This window comes from Hyla sarda, unplaced genomic scaffold (genome assembly GCF_029499605.1).
Source record: "Hyla sarda isolate aHylSar1 unplaced genomic scaffold, aHylSar1.hap1 scaffold_493, whole genome shotgun sequence".
In the NCBI taxonomy this organism is placed as follows: Eukaryota; Metazoa; Chordata; class Amphibia; order Anura; family Hylidae; genus Hyla; species Hyla sarda.
In genome coordinates, this window is record NW_026610504.1 from 17,874 (window position 1) to 34,720 (window position 16,847).

Sequence of the window (16,847 nt, forward strand, 5' to 3'; positions counted from 1 at the left end):
TGCTAAGGCTCCTGGGCCTGGACACAGCAGCGGCTGCAATATCTCAACGGAGAATACGTTTATATATATGTGTGTGTGTGCGCGTATATATATATATATATATATATATATATATATATTTCTCCGCCGAAATCACTTTTAAACCCATTTCCACCTTTTTTTCCCTTCTCTTCCTCTTACTTTTTTTTCACGTTTTTTTACGTTTTTCTCCTTTTCGCCTCTTTTCTGGGCATATTATTCTTCTTTTTCTTCTTTTTTTTCGTCTAATGCATACCCCATCAGTGCAGCAATGCTTATTCAATACCGCCAGCAGATGGAGACACTGGGGGATAATTTTCTAAGGATTTATACTGATTTTTCCTGTCTGAATTTGTCGCACAGAAAGTTGCAGGCCAAATATGTGTGACATTTCTGCGACTTTAGCTTCTAGAGCATTTTTACAACATTATACATAGGTGCTGAATACATAAAAAGCGACTGTTCAGCGACAGACAAGTCGCATCGGCTGAAAGTAGGCCAGAATGTCAGTCCATGTTGGAGCAGGTTTAGATACAGTCTAAAGTATAGATCTCAAAGTCTGTGCACAGAATTTAGCAAGGGCCTCGCACCTTCTGATGCATCAGGTAGGTGCACAATAGCATAGCCTAACCCTCTGTACTTTGGTCTATATTGATGCGGGACATAGACAGCCAGCTGATGACCAATCCATTAGTGCAATGGATGGCTGGAAGCATTTGTCTTTGCCTTTGCAATACCACAGAAGCAATGCATGGTCAATGTACAGCAATGACACACCTGTGTGAACAGCCAGGAGACCCCCCCCCCCATGTTATGTTACATAGTTACATAGTTAGTACGGTCGAAAAAAGACATATGTCCATCAAGTTCAACCAGGGAATTAAGGGGTAGGGGTGTGGCGCGATATTGGGGAAGGGATGAGATTTTATATTTCTTCATAAGCATTAATCTTATTTTGTCAATTAGGAACATTCAGCACCCACCCGCTATCAAGGCAGCTGCCTATCATGTCATGCCCTACCTGCACAGGTGTGCTGGCTACTCAAATGATCCAATTAAGGAGGCCATTTAGTCAGCAGCAGCAGAAGTCCTGTGCCTGGACGCTCCAACAGCGGCCAGACACAAGCAGAAGCAGAAGCAGCAGAAGCAGCAGCAGCACCACCTTTTGTTTTTTGGCTGCAGCAGCAGCAAGGCCCACAGGGCTGGCTAGCTGGCTAGCCAGCAAGCAGGTAGCAATGAAAGTAGGAATCTTTCTTTTTAACCCTGTAAGGGGGTGGTGCACTGTACCCGAAGATACTGCCATATCGGGTCAATGCATAGGGCGACGGAAGCAAGCTTCGAAATCGGCCCCCGTTCTCAAAAATCCATTTAATATATGGTCCCCAGATAGGGGACGTATCAGATATTAAACTGATAAGAACAGATACTACACTTGATCTTAGCCAAAAGGCCGAGAAGCGATAACCGTGAAAGGGGCGGGCCCAACAAGGTGCCCTTCATGGGCACTATCACTGCTTGCTGTCAGGGAGGCTGCCAGACAATTTTCCATGCACACTCTGGGCTGGGGGGCAGTCAACCACCAGTACACACAGCAGAACCTAAACCCATACCATTATTGCTAAGCAGCAAGACAGGGGCCCATTGCACTCCCACGGGGCCTTTTTAAATGCAATCCATAACCCGGATTTGCCAGGAACCCTTCTTACTCCTCCTACTTGCATGTGACACTGGGCTTAGGATCTGCATAGGAAACACACACACAAGCACACACCTACCTTTGTTGCCTGCAGATGCCTCCTTGGCTGTCCCCAAACGGTATCAAACCAACACCCACGGGAAGCTGTAAGCATAGAGGACATGCCTGCACCCCATTGGACTTACCTGTGTGGGTTAAACCCGGGTTATTTGACAACCTATGGCGGTGATGGTTCTGCTCAGGCAGAGCAGTGCTGATGCTCCTCATAAAGCTGTCGCTGCTGTGAAGGTTCTAGGTGACATCACAAATCCCTATGGTTACATACACAACAAAGCTGGGTTGTTGTTGTTTACACTCTGCAAGGCCTGTGGAAGTGAGTGACATTATAGCACTGTAGTTCTGAGGGTTCTAGATGGATGCAACAATCTCCTGTTGCTTCTATGAAGGCCATAATAGACGACATCACCAAACAGCTCCATAGTCACATACACAGCAAAGGAGAGATGTTGTTTACACCTAGTGATGTCAGTGGTATTGAGTGACATCACAGCACAGTGCTAAGGCTCCTGGGCCTGGACACAGCAGCGGCTGCAATATCTCAACGGAGAATACGTTTATATATATGTGTGTGTGTGCGCGTATATATATATATATATATATATATATATATATATATATATATATTTCTCCGCCGAAATCACTTTTAAACCCATTTCCACCTTTTTTTCCCTTCTCTTCCTCTTACTTTTTTTTCACGTTTTTTTACGTTTTTCTCCTTTTCGCCTCTTTTCTGGGCGTATTATTCTTCTTTTTCTTCTTTTTTTTCGTCTAATGCATACCCCATCAGTGCAGCAATGCTTATTCAATACCGCCAGCAGATGGAGACACTGGGGGATAATTTTCTAAGGATTTATACTGATTTTTCCTGTCTGAATTTGTCGCACAGAAAGTTGCAGGCCAAATATGTGTGACATTTCTGCGACTTTAGCTTCTAGAGCATTTTTACAACATTATACATAGGTGCTGAATACATAAAAAGCGACTGTTCAGCGACAGACAAGTCGCATCGGCTGAAAGTAGGCCAGAATGTCAGTCCATGTTGGAGCAGGTTTAGATACAGTCTAAAGTATAGATCTCAAAGTCTGTGCACAGAATTTAGCAAGGGCCTCGCACCTTCTGATGCATCAGGTAGGTGCACAATAGCATAGCCTAACCCTCTGTACTTTGGTCTATATTGATGCGGGACATAGACAGCCAGCTGATGACCAATCCATTAGTGCAATGGATGGCTGGAAGCATTTGTCTTTGCCTTTGCAATACCACAGAAGCAATGCATGGTCAATGTACAGCAATGACACACCTGTGTGAACAGCCAGGAGACCCCCCCCCCCCCATGTTATGTTACATAGTTACATAGTTAGTACGGTCGAAAAAAGACATATGTCCATCAAGTTCAACCAGGGAATTAAGGGGTAGGGGTGTGGCGCGATATTGGGGAAGGGATGAGATTTTATATTTCTTCATAAGCATTAATCTTATTTTGTCAATTAGGAACATTCAGCACCCACCCGCTATCAAGGCAGCTGCCTATCATGTCATGCCCTACCTGCACAGGTGTGCTGGCTACTCAAATGATCCAATTAAGGAGGCCATTTAGTCAGCAGCAGCAGAAGTCCTGTGCCTGGACGCTCCAACAGCGGCCAGACACAAGCAGAAGCAGAAGCAGCAGAAGCAGCAGCAGCACCACCACCTTTTGTTTTTTGGCTGCAGCAGCAGCAAGGCCCACAGGGCTGGCTAGCTGGCTAGCCAGCAAGCAGGTAGCAATGAAAGTAGGAATCTTTCTTTTTAACCCTGTAAGGGGGTGGTGCACTGTACCCGAAGATACTGCCATATCGGGTCAATGCATAGGGCGACGGAAGCAAGCTTCGAAATCGGCCCCCGTTCTCAAAAATCCATTTAATATATGGTCCCCAGATAGGGGACATATCAGATATTAAACTGATAAGAACAGATACTACACTTGATCTTAGCCAAAAGGCCGAGAAGCGATAACCGTGAAAGGGGCGGGCCCAACAAGGTGCCCTTCATGGGCACTATCACTGCTTGCTGTCAGGGAGGCTGCCAGACAATTTTCCATGCACACTCTGGGCTGGGGGGCAGTCAACCACCAGTACACACAGCAGAACCTAAACCCATACCATTATTGCTAAGCAGCAAGACAGGGGCCCATTGCACTCCCACGGGGCCTTTTTAAATGCAATCCATAACCCGGATTTGCCAGGAACCCTTCTTACTCCTCCTACTTGCATGTGACACTGGGCTTAGGATCTGCATAGGAAACACACACACAAGCACACACCTACCTTTGTTGCCTGCAGATGCCTCCTTGGCTGTCCCCAAACGGTATCAAACCAACACCCACGGGAAGCTGTAAGCATAGAGGACATGCCTGCACCCCATTGGACTTACCTGTGTGGGTTAAACCCGGGTTATTTGACAACCTATGGCGGTGATGGTTCTGCTCAGGCAGAGCAGTGCTGATGCTCCTCATAAAGCTGTCGCTGCTGTGAAGGTTCTAGGTGACATCACAAATCCCTATGGTTACATACACAACAAAGCTGGGTTGTTGTTGTTTACACTCTGCAAGGCCTGTGGAAGTGAGTGACATCATAGCACTGTAGTTCTGAGGGTTCTAGATGGATGCAACAATCTCCTGTTGCTTCTATGAAGGCCATAATAGACGACATCACCAAACAGCTCCATAGTCACATACACAGCAAAGGAGAGATGTTGTTTACACCTAGTGATGTCAGTGGTATTGAGTGACATCACAGCACAGTGCTAAGGCTCCTGGGCCTGGACACAGCAGCGGCTGCAATATCTCAACGGAGAATACGTTTATATATATGTGTGTGTGTGCGCGTATATATATATATATATATATATATATATATATATATATATATATATATATTTCTCCGCCGAAATCACTTTTAAACCCATTTCCACCTTTTTTTCCCTTCTCTTCCTCTTACTTTTTTTTCACGTTTTTTTACGTTTTTCTCCTTTTCGCCTCTTTTCTGGGCGTATTATTCTTCTTTTTCTTCTTTTTTTTCGTCTAATGCATACCCCATCAGTGCAGCAATGCTTATTCAATACCGCCAGCAGATGGAGACACTGGGGGATAATTTTCTAAGGATTTATACTGATTTTTCCTGTCTGAATTTGTCGCACAGAAAGTTGCAGGCCAAATATGTGTGACATTTCTGCGACTTTAGCTTCTAGAGCATTTTTACAACATTATACATAGGTGCTGAATACATAAAAAGCGACTGTTCAGCGACAGACAAGTCGCATCGGCTGAAAGTAGGCCAGAATGTCAGTCCATGTTGGAGCAGGTTTAGATACAGTCTAAAGTATAGATCTCAAAGTCTGTGCACAGAATTTAGCAAGGGCCTCGCACCTTCTGATGCATCAGGTAGGTGCACAATAGCATAGCCTAACCCTCTGTACTTTGGTCTATATTGATGCGGGACATAGACAGCCAGCTGATGACCAATCCATTAGTGCAATGGATGGCTGGAAGCATTTGTCTTTGCCTTTGCAATACCACAGAAGCAATGCATGGTCAATGTACAGCAATGACACACCTGTGTGAACAGCCAGGAGACCCCCCCCCCCCCCCCCCATGTTATGTTACATAGTTACATAGTTAGTACGGTCGAAAAAAGACATATGTCCATCAAGTTCAACCAGGGAATTAAGGGGTAGGGGTGTGGCGCGATATTGGGGAAGGGATGAGATTTTATATTTCTTCATAAGCATTAATCTTATTTTGTCAATTAGGAACATTCAGCACCCACCCGCTATCAAGGCAGCTGCCTATCATGTCATGCCCTACCTGCACAGGTGTGCTGGCTACTCAAATGATCCAATTAAGGAGGCCATTTAGTCAGCAGCAGCAGAAGTCCTGTGCCTGGACGCTCCAACAGCGGCCAGACACAAGCAGAAGCAGAAGCAGCAGAAGCAGCAGCAGCACCACCTTTTGTTTTTTGGCTGCAGCAGCAGCAAGGCCCACAGGGCTGGCTAGCTGGCTAGCCAGCAAGCAGGTAGCAATGAAAGTAGGAATCTTTCTTTTTAACCCTGTAAGGGGGTGGTGCACTGTACCCGAAGATACTGCCATATCGGGTCAATGCATAGGGCGACGGAAGCAAGCTTCGAAATCGGCCCCCGTTCTCAAAAATCCATTTAATATATGGTCCCCAGATAGGGGACGTATCAGATATTAAACTGATAAGAACAGATACTACACTTGATCTTAGCCAAAAGGCCGAGAAGCGATAACCGTGAAAGGGGCGGGCCCAACAAGGTGCCCTTCATGGGCACTATCACTGCTTGCTGTCAGGGAGGCTGCCAGACAATTTTCCATGCACACTCTGGGCTGGGGGGCAGTCAACCACCAGTACACACAGCAGAACCTAAACCCATACCATTATTGCTAAGCAGCAAGACAGGGGCCCATTGCACTCCCACGGGGCCTTTTTTTTTTTTTTAAAAACTTTATTTATAAATTTTCATATAACAAGAACAACAGTAAGGTCCTCAATATATAATGTATAAAACAAGGAATGAGAGACCACCAATACAATCATAATCATAATACACATATCATAATACACATATCAGAGTGAGATACATCGTGCATATACGATTAGCTAATCTACGACCCTAATTGAGGTCGAACAACTGTCCGTCCACTGGGACAGAGTAGCTATACGGCTATTAGAAGCCCCACACCTCTTCGCTATCAATCCCTCCAACACGAGGTTACTATGCACCTCCGCCAGAATGGCAGGAAGACCCGGCACCTCAGTCGACTTCCACCTCCGAGCAATGTGAGCCCTCACAACTATCAGAATATGATATAAAATGGTCATATAATGCGGGGGAACTTGTTCTAGGGACAGGAATAGTAGTGCACTCTCTGGGCCCCATGAGAAGGGGCAGTCCACTAGGTTGTCCAATAACTTCTTAATTTCGGTCCAAAGAGGTGCAATTAACGGGCAAGTCCACCACACGTGTAGCAAGGTACCACTTTCCCGGTTACATCTCCAACACACTGGGGAGGTGGTAGGGTATATTTTAGCCAGACGAACCGGCGTGTAGTACCATCGGTATAGGAGCTTCCTAGAAGCTTCGAAATGATTAACACATTTAGAATATTTTTTGTGCATGTTAAAGACACAGCTCCACTGCTCAGCCGTGAATCTGCGCGCCAGGTCCTCCTCCCATCTGGACTTAAACGTACTGTCCATTTCCCCCTCCTCCTCAGTCAAAGCTACATAAGCAAGGGAGATACCCCTAGTAAAGGAGTCCCTGCACAGGAAATGATGTTCATACGCAGTGCGAGGCCGAGAGCTATCCCAAGGGAGAGACCTCAAAAAATGTCTAAGCCTCAAATATTTGTAAAAGTCTTTCTGTGATATAGAGAACATGCGTACAATATCAGTGAAAGGCATCAACCCATTAGCATCGCTAATCAATGCCACAGTGAGGATGCCCGCATCTATCCAGGGCTTAAAATCTATATCTAGAATATAGTCTCCTATAGCAGCTAAAGGGATATCCTTCACTCTAGGTGGACAAAGACTTTTAATTCGCGCCACCTTACTCCACAACCTGATAGCAGCCGCAATAGTAGAGAAAGGAGAAGAGGGAGCAAAGGTAGGGTTAAAGCGCAATGCCCAGAGAAAGTTATTAAAATTAGAAACATTGAGGACAGCAGCTTCAATATCTACCCACAGGGGGGGAGCGTCCTGCCACCACCATTTTTTAAGCTGATCGAGTAGAACAGCGTGATAGTACATTTTAAGGTTCGGCACCCCCATACCCCTCTCATGCACAGGGCGATACAATATATTCGCACCAACCCTAGGATGCTTACCATCCCAAATAAATCGTAAGAGCATTCTCTGTAGTTGTGAGAGGAAGGAGGCGGGCACTATCATCGGCAGGCATCTAAAAAAATATAAAATTTTAGGGAGCAGCATCATCTTAGCAGTGGCAACACGTCCCGCCCATGAGACAGGAAGCCTGGAGAAGTGATCAATTTCTTTGGTAAGCAGGGACCGCATAACAGCAAAATTAGAAGCAATTGTCTTATCAGGCAACGCAGTAAGGACTATGCCTAGGTGAGGAATCTGGTCAGTGACCCATTGAAAGGGATATTTAGCTTGTAGTACTCGCTGTTGCTCAGTGGGTATCTGCAATGGTAAGATACACGACTTTGTGGGGTTAATCTTATAAAAGCTAACTCGACTAAAGGCATCAATAATGTCCATAACTGGGCCTAAAGAACTCAGGGGGTTGGAGAGACTAATGATAACATCGTCGGCAAACAAGCCAATCCTGTGGTCTACTTTACCTATTTGAATGCCCGCAATGTCTGGGGAGTCCCTGATGGATTGAGCAAGCGGCTCCATAACTAAGGTAAATATAAGGGGGGACAGTGGGCACCCCTGTCTAGTCCCATTGCTAAGTGAGAAACTATTAGAAAGGGTACCCATCGTGTAAATTCTAGCAGATGGGAGCGTACATAGTGCCATAATGGCGGATTCCAAAGAGTGGGGAAAACCAAACTTACGCAGCACACTTCGCAAATATCCCCAGTGCACTCGATCGAACGCCTTCTCCGCATCAAGGGATAGCAAGAGAGAAGGCGTCCGATCGGAATGCGCTTTTGTGATGATGTCGAGAAAGCGTCTCGTACCGTCCACCGTTTGACGACCCTTGACGAAGCCAACCTGGTCCCTGTGAATTAGGTCCGGCAAAACCCTATTCAACCTGGCAGCAAGAGCCAGGGCATACAATTTAATATCACTATTTAGGATAGAGATTGGTCTGTAATTTAGGGTAGAGTCCAGTGGCTTACCAGGTTTAGGTATGGTAATGACCAGAGCATCCAACATCTCCTTAGGGGGCACACCGTTCTCCTTAATACGGTTAAAGGCTCTGGTCAAAAAGGGAGCTACGGAAGGGCCAAATCGCTTATAAAATTCATTTGTAATACCATCAGGGCCAGGTGACTTCGAGGGCTTGAGGGAACGCACACATTCAAGAATTTCTTCTGTGGAGAAGGGAGAGCAAAGATCAGATGCTTGGTCCGCGGACAGAGAGGGGAGGGACATAGAGGACAGAAAAGAAGAGATAACTGCTTCATCAGGCTGTGGAGTAGCAATGTCATGTTGAAGATTGTACAATTTACTATAAAAATCTGCAAAACAATTGGCTATACTTTGAGGGTCAGTAACTATAGAACCATCAGATTTAGTAAGGAAGGGGATTCTCTCCTTATCCTGACGTTTTTTAAGTTGTTTAGCCAGTATAGAGCCAGATCTATTACCCTGCCAATACCATGTCATTTTGAGCCTTCTCAGTGCCATCTCATAGCTGTGTAAAGAGAGGGAGTGTAGGGTAGCACTAACCTGAGAAATTTCTCCTATTAGTGATGGAGAGCACGAGGTCTTATTGCGCCTATGTAATTCCGCAAGGCGCTGTTGGAGTTCTAGAGTTTTGGTCTGGCGGAGCTTCCTGTCATAGGCTGTTTGACTAATAAAGTGACCCCTAATTGTAGCCTTAAACGCACACCAAAGCATGGGGTCTGTGACATCACCAGTATCATTAATGCGGAAGTAGGCATCAACCGCCAACTTGGTCGCTTCAGAGTATTCAGGATTATGGAGTATTAGTGGGTTAAGTCTCCAAATATAGGTCGGGCGGGTGCTATGCGATTCTTTAATGGTTACGCTTATGGGGGAATGGTCCGACCATTCTATGGGCATAATTCGGGCCTCTGAAACCAATGATAGGAGAGAGTGGGAGGTAAGGGCGTAATCTATTCTGGTGTATATCTTATGCACATGAGAAAAGAAGGTGAAGTCCCTTTCCGTGGGGTGGGATATACGCCAAACATCATATAGGTCATTTTGGGACACACTAGTGAAGAAACCTGTGGGTTCTTTTTTCAAACTGGGCGAAGTAGAATCTACACTAGGCCACATGGTCATATTAAAATCTCCTAGCAGTAGGCAGTGTCCCTTTCTCAAGGACTCCAATTTACGCAAGAATGCCCTGAGGAAGGTACACTGTTTCGCATTAGGCGCATATAAGGAGCCTAAGGTATATTGAACATTGTTTAGTAAGCACACAATAATTATAAAACGACCTCTATCATCTATCACAGAGTGCTGGACAGTAACCGTCAGGGTGTTCTTAAATGCAATCGCCACTCCTCCTTTTTTGTGAACAGCATGCGCTTGATAGATATGTGGATATCTCTTATTTTGGAGTCTATGGGCATCTAGGGCTAATAAATGGGATTCTTGTATACAGAGGACATCGGCCGCTAGGCGTCTAGCCTCCTTCCACACCAGAGACCTTTTATACGGTGAGTTAAGACCCCGCACATTCATAGACACAACCTTAATAACCATAGTTAAAGTATACATCAACGCAAAGCAGAACCATTAGCACAGTAAACTGAAAAGGAGCAGGTACTCCCGTCGAAGAGGATACATCTACACTTAGCAGCTCGCAAGAGGAGCCTCTCATATCCATTATCAGAGAAAGTGAGTGATGGAGGACCAACGGGACAGAAAACAAGTAAACAGAACGAACAACAAAGAACAAATAAATTGAGCAAGCAGTAGTAAAGACCATGTGGTAGGTCTTAATGGGGGTAGGTAAGTACATTCGACTGCAGTTAGGCCGAATGTTTAAACATTCAGGAAAAGTATCCAGAGCACTAAGAGGATAAGTAACCCAAAAGATGGGGAAGGATACCCCAGTCGCAAGCCAGTGAGACAAGTCGGACAGGCCTGTCTAAAGGCAGAGGAACAGTTCATGTCTTGATTTTTTTCTTGCGGTGGGAGACAACCTTCCATTCCTCAGCTATCTTTGCAGCATGTGGTATGTCCAGGGACCTCTGAGCAGTCAGATCAACAGGCAAGTTCCATTCCGCACACAGTTGCAAAAGGGTCTCCGGGGAAGAGACCACATGCAATCCATAACCCGGATTTGCCAGGAACCCTTCTTACTCCTCCTACTTGCATGTGACACTGGGCTTAGGATCTGCATAGGAAACACACACACAAGCACACACCTACCTTTGTTGCCTGCAGATGCCTCCTTGGCTGTCCCCAAACGGTATCAAACCAACACCCACGGGAAGCTGTAAGCATAGAGGACATGCCTGCACCCCATTGGACTTACCTGTGTGGGTTAAACCCGGGTTATTTGACAACCTATGGCGGTGATGGTTCTGCTCAGGCAGAGCAGTGCTGATGCTCCTCATAAAGCTGTCGCTGCTGTGAAGGTTCTAGGTGACATCACAAATCCCTATGGTTACATACACAACAAAGCTGGGTTGTTGTTGTTTACACTCTGCAAGGCCTGTGGAAGTGAGTGACATCATAGCACTGTAGTTCTGAGGGTTCTAGATGGATGCAACAATCTCCTGTTGCTTCTATGAAGGCCATAATAGACGACATCACCAAACAGCTCCATAGTCACATACACAGCAAAGGAGAGATGTTGTTTACACCTAGTGATGTCAGTGGTATTGAGTGACATCACAGCACAGTGCTAAGGCTCCTGGGCCTGGACACAGCAGCGGCTGCAATATCTCAACGGAGAATACGTTTATATATATGTGTGTGTGTGCGCGTATATATATATATATATATATATATATATATATATATATATATTTCTCCGCCGAAATCACTTTTAAACCCATTTCCACCTTTTTTCCCTTCTCTTCCTCTTACTTTTTTTTCACGTTTTTTTACGTTTTTCTCCTTTTCGCCTCTTTTCTGGGCGTATTATTCTTCTTTTTCTTCTTTTTTTTCGTCTAATGCATACCCCATCAGTGCAGCAATGCTTATTCAATACCGCCAGCAGATGGAGACACTGGGGGATAATTTTCTAAGGATTTATACTGATTTTTCCTGTCTGAATTTGTCGCACAGAAAGTTGCAGGCCAAATATGTGTGACATTTCTGCGACTTTAGCTTCTAGAGCATTTTTACAACATTATACATAGGTGCTGAATACATAAAAAGCGACTGTTCAGCGACAGACAAGTCGCATCGGCTGAAAGTAGGCCAGAATGTCAGTCCATGTTGGAGCAGGTTTAGATACAGTCTAAAGTATAGATCTCAAAGTCTGTGCACAGAATTTAGCAAGGGCCTCGCACCTTCTGATGCATCAGGTAGGTGCACAATAGCATAGCCTAACCCTCTGTACTTTGGTCTATATTGATGCGGGACATAGACAGCCAGCTGATGACGAATCCATTAGTGCAATGGATGGCTGGAAGCATTTGTCTTTGCCTTTGCAATACCACAGAAGCAATGCATGGTCAATGTACAGCAATGACACACCTGTGTGAACAGCCAGGAGACCCCCCCCCCCCCCATGTTATGTTACATAGTTACATAGTTAGTACGGTCGAAAAAAGACATATGTCCATCAAGTTCAACCAGGGAATTAAGGGGTAGGGGTGTGGCGCGATATTGGGGAAGGGATGAGATTTTATATTTCTTCATAAGCATTAATCTTATTTTGTCAATTAGGAACATTCAGCACCCACCCGCTATCAAGGCAGCTGCCTATCATGTCATGCCCTACCTGCACAGGTGTGCTGGCTACTCAAATGATCCAATTAAGGAGGCCATTTAGTCAGCAGCAGCAGAAGTCCTGTGCCTGGACGCTCCAACAGCGGCCAGACACAAGCAGAAGCAGAAGCAGCAGAAGCACCACCTTTTGTTTTTTGGCTGCAGCAGCAGCAAGGCCCACAGGGCTGGCTAGCTGGCTAGCCAGCAAGCAGGTAGCAATGAAAGTAGGAATCTTTCTTTTTAACCCTGTAAGGGGGTGGTGCACTGTACCCGAAGATACTGCCATATCGGGTCAATGCATAGGGCGACGGAAGCAAGCTTCAAAATCGGCCCCCGTTCTCAAAAATCCATTTAATATATGGTCCCCAGATAGGGGACGTATCAGATATTAAACTGATAAGAACAGATACTACACTTGATCTTAGCCAAAAGGCCGAGAAGCGATAACCGTGAAAGGGGCGGGCCCAACAAGGTGCCCTTCATGGGCACTATCACTGCTTGCTGTCAGGGAGGCTGCCAGACAATTTTCCATGCACACTCTGGGCTGGGGGGCAGTCAACCACCAGTACACACAGCAGAACCTAAACCCATACCATTATTGCTAAGCAGCAAGACAGGGGCCCATTGCACTCCCACGGGGCCTTTTTAAATGCAATCCATAACCCGGATTTGCCAGGAACCCTTCTTACTCCTCCTACTTGCATGTGACACTGGGCTTAGGATCTGCATAGGAAACACACACACAAGCACACACCTACATTTGTTGCCTGCAGATGCCTCCTTGGCTGTCCCCAAACGGTATCAAACCAACACCCACGGGAAGCTGTAAGCATAGAGGACATGCCTGCACCCCATTGGACTTACCTGTGTGGGTTAAACCCGGGTTATTTGACAACCTATGGCGGTGATGGTTCTGCTCAGGCAGAGCAGTGCTGATGCTCCTCATAAAGCTGTCGCTGCTGTGAAGGTTCTAGGTGACATCACAAATCCCTATGGTTACATACACAACAAAGCTGGGTTGTTGTTGTTTACACTCTGCAAGGCCTGTGGAAGTGAGTGACATCATAGCACTGTAGTTCTGAGGGTTCTAGATGGATGCAACAATCTCCTGTTGCTTCTATGAAGGCCATAATAGACGACATCACCAAACAGCTCCATAGTCACATACACAGCAAAGGAGAGATGTTGTTTACACCTAGTGATGTCAGTGGTATTGAGTGACATCACAGCACAGTGCTAAGGCTCCTGGGCCTGGACACAGCAGCGGCTGCAATATCTCAACGGAGAATACGTTTATATATATGTGTGTGTGTGCGCGTATATATATATATATATATATATATATATATATATATATATATATTTCTCCGCCGAAATCACTTTTAAACCCATTTCCACCTTTTTTTCCCTTCTCTTCCTCTTACTTTTTTTTCACGTTTTTTTAAGTTTTTCTCCTTTTCGCCTCTTTTCTGGGCGTATTATTCTTCTTTTTCTTCTTTTTTTTCGTCTAATGCATACCCCATCAGTGCAGCAATGCTTATTCAATACCGCCAGCAGATGGAGACACTGGGGGATAATTTTCTAAGGATTTATACTGATTTTTCCTGTCTGAATTTGTCGCACAGAAAGTTGCAGGCCAAATATGTGTGACATTTCTGCGACTTTAGCTTCTAGAGCATTTTTACAACATTATACATAGGTGCTGAATACATAAAAAGCGACTGTTCAGCGACAGACAAGTCGCATCGGCTGAAAGTAGGCCAGAATGTCAGTCCATGTTGGAGCAGGTTTAGATACAGTCTAAAGTATAGATCTCAAAGTCTGTGCACAGAATTTAGCAAGGGCCTCGCACCTTCTGATGCATCAGGTAGGTGCACAATAGCATAGCCTAACCCTCTGTACTTTGGTCTATATTGATGCGGGACATAGACAGCCAGCTGATGACCAATCCATTAGTGCAATGGATGGCTGGAAGCATTTGTCTTTGCCTTTGCAATACCACAGAAGCAATGCATGGTCAATGTACAGCAATGACACACCTGTGTGAACAGCCAGGAGACCCCCCCCCCCCCCATGTTATGTTACATAGTTACATAGTTAGTACGGTCGAAAAAAGACATATGTCCATCAAGTTCAACCAGGGAATTAAGGGGTAGGGGTGTGGCGCGATATTGGGGAAGGGATGAGATTTTATATTTCTTCATAAGCATTAATCTTATTTTGTCAATTAGGAACATTCAGCACCCACCCGCTATCAAGGCAGCTGCCTATCATGTCATGCCCTACCTGCACAGGTGTGCTGGCTACTCAAATGATCCAATTAAGGAGGCCATTTAGTCAGCAGCAGCAGAAGTCCTGTGCCTGGACGCTCCAACAGCGGCCAGACACAAGCAGAAGCAGCAGAAGCAGCAGCAGCACCACCTTTTGTTTTTTGGCTGCAGCAGCAGCAAGGCCCACAGGGCTGGCTAGCTGGCTAGCCAGCAAGCAGGAAGCAATGAAAGTAGGAATCTTTCTTTTTAACCCTGTAAGGGGGTGGTGCACTGTACCCGAAGATACTGCCATATCGGGTCAATGCATAGGGCGACAGAAGCAAGCTTCAAAATCGGCCCCCGTTCTCAAAAATCCATTTAATATATGGTCCCCAGATAGGGGACGTATCAGATATTAAACTGATAAGAACAGATACTACACTTGATCTTAGCCAAAAGGCCGAGAAGCGATAACCGTGAAAGGGGCGGGCCCAACAAGGTGCCCTTCATGGGCACTATCACTGCTTGCTGTCAGGGAGGCTGCCAGACAATTTTCCATGCACACTCTGGGCTGGGGGGCAGTCAACCACCAGTACACACAGCAGAACCTAAACCCATACCATTATTGCTAAGCAGCAAGACAGGGGCCCATTGCACTCCCACGGGGCCTTTTTAAATGCAATCCATAACCCGGATTTGCCAGGAACCCTTCTTACTCCTCCTACTTGCATGTGACACTGGGCTTAGGATCTGCATAGGAAACACACACACAAGCACACACCTACCTTTGTTGCCTGCAGATGCCTCCTTGGCTGTCCCCAAACGGTATCAAACCAACACCCACGGGAAGCTGTAAGCATAGAGGACATGCCTGCACCCCATTGGACTTACCTGTGTGGGTTAAACCCGGGTTATTTGACAACCTATGGCGGTGATGGTTCTGCTCAGGCAGAGCAGTGCTGATGCTCCTCATAAAGCTGTCGCTGCTGTGAAGGTTCTAGGTGACATCACAAATCCCTATGGTTACATACACAACAAAGCTGGGTTGTTGTTGTTTACACTCTGCAAGGCCTGTGGAAGTGAGTGACATCATAGCACTGTAGTTCTGAGGGTTCTAGATGGATGCAACAATCTCCTGTTGCTTCTATGAAGGCCATAATAGACGACATCACCAAACAGCTCCATAGTCACATACACAGCAAAGGAGAGATGTTGTTTACACCTAGTGATGTCAGTGGTATTGAGTGACATCACAGCACAGTGCTAAGGCTCCTGGGCCTGGACACAGCAGCGGCTGCAATATCTCAACGGAGAATACGTTTATATATATGTGTGTGTGTGCGCGTATATATATATATATATATATATATATATATATATATATATATATATATATTTCTCCGCCGAAATCACTTTTAAACCCATTTCCACCTTTTTTTCCCTTCTCTTCCTCTTACTTTTTTTTCACGTTTTTTTACGTTTTTCTCCTTTTCGCCTCTTTTCTGGGCGTATTATTCTTCTTTTTCTTCTTTTTTTTCGTCTAATGCATACCCCATCAGTGCAGCAATGCTTATTCAATACCGCCAGCAGATGGAGACACTGGGGGATAATTTTCTAAGGATTTATACTGATTTTTCCTGTCTGAATTTGTCGCACAGAAAGTTGCAGGCCAAATATGTGTGACATTTCTGCGACTTTAGCTTCTAGAGCATTTTTACAACATTATACATAGGTGCTGAATACATAAAAAGCGACTGTTCAGCGACAGACAAGTCGCATCGGCTGAAAGTAGGCCAGAATGTCAGTCCATGTTGGAGCAGGTTTAGATACAGTCTAAAGTATATATCTCAAAGTCTGTGCACAGAATTTAGCAAGGGCCTCGCACCTTCTGATGCATCAGGTAGGTGCACAATAGCATAGCCTAACCCTCTGTACTTTGGTCTATATTGATGCGGGACATAGACAGCCAGCTGATGACCAATCCATTAGTGCAATGGATGGCTGGAAGCATTTGTCTTTGCCTTTGCAATACCACAGAAGCAATGCATGGTCAATGTACAGCAATGACACACCTGTGTGAACAGCCAGGAGACCCCCCCCCCCCCCCCATGTTATGTTACATAGTTACATAGTTAGTACGGTCGAAAAAAGACATATGTCCATCAAGTTCAACCAGGGAATTAAGGGGTAGGGGTGTGGCGCGATATT

The 16,847-nt window shown here is 45.5% G+C and overlaps 5 non-coding genes across 5 annotated transcripts; all 5 read right to left on the reverse strand.

Annotated features, from left to right (window-relative positions):
* Positions 1-1,289: 1,289 nt before the first annotated feature.
* Positions 1,290-1,480, reverse strand: LOC130337280 (U2 spliceosomal RNA). Its single transcript, XR_008878194.1, has one exon. It is a non-coding gene; the product is annotated as a U2 spliceosomal RNA (small nuclear RNA).
* A 2,093-nt stretch (positions 1,481-3,573) lies between these two features.
* On the reverse strand, positions 3,574-3,764 carry LOC130337219 (U2 spliceosomal RNA). Its single transcript, XR_008878156.1, has one exon. It is a non-coding gene; the product is annotated as a U2 spliceosomal RNA (small nuclear RNA).
* Positions 3,765-5,865: 2,101 nt separating this feature from the next.
* LOC130337281 (U2 spliceosomal RNA) lies at positions 5,866-6,056 on the reverse strand. The gene has a single exon (XR_008878195.1). It is a non-coding gene; the product is annotated as a U2 spliceosomal RNA (small nuclear RNA).
* Positions 6,057-12,644: 6,588 nt separating this feature from the next.
* Positions 12,645-12,835, reverse strand: LOC130337307 (U2 spliceosomal RNA). Its single transcript, XR_008878220.1, has one exon. It is a non-coding gene; the product is annotated as a U2 spliceosomal RNA (small nuclear RNA).
* A 2,085-nt stretch (positions 12,836-14,920) lies between these two features.
* Positions 14,921-15,111, reverse strand: LOC130337295 (U2 spliceosomal RNA). Its single transcript, XR_008878209.1, has one exon. It is a non-coding gene; the product is annotated as a U2 spliceosomal RNA (small nuclear RNA).
* Between the last annotated feature and the right edge of the window lie 1,736 nt (positions 15,112-16,847).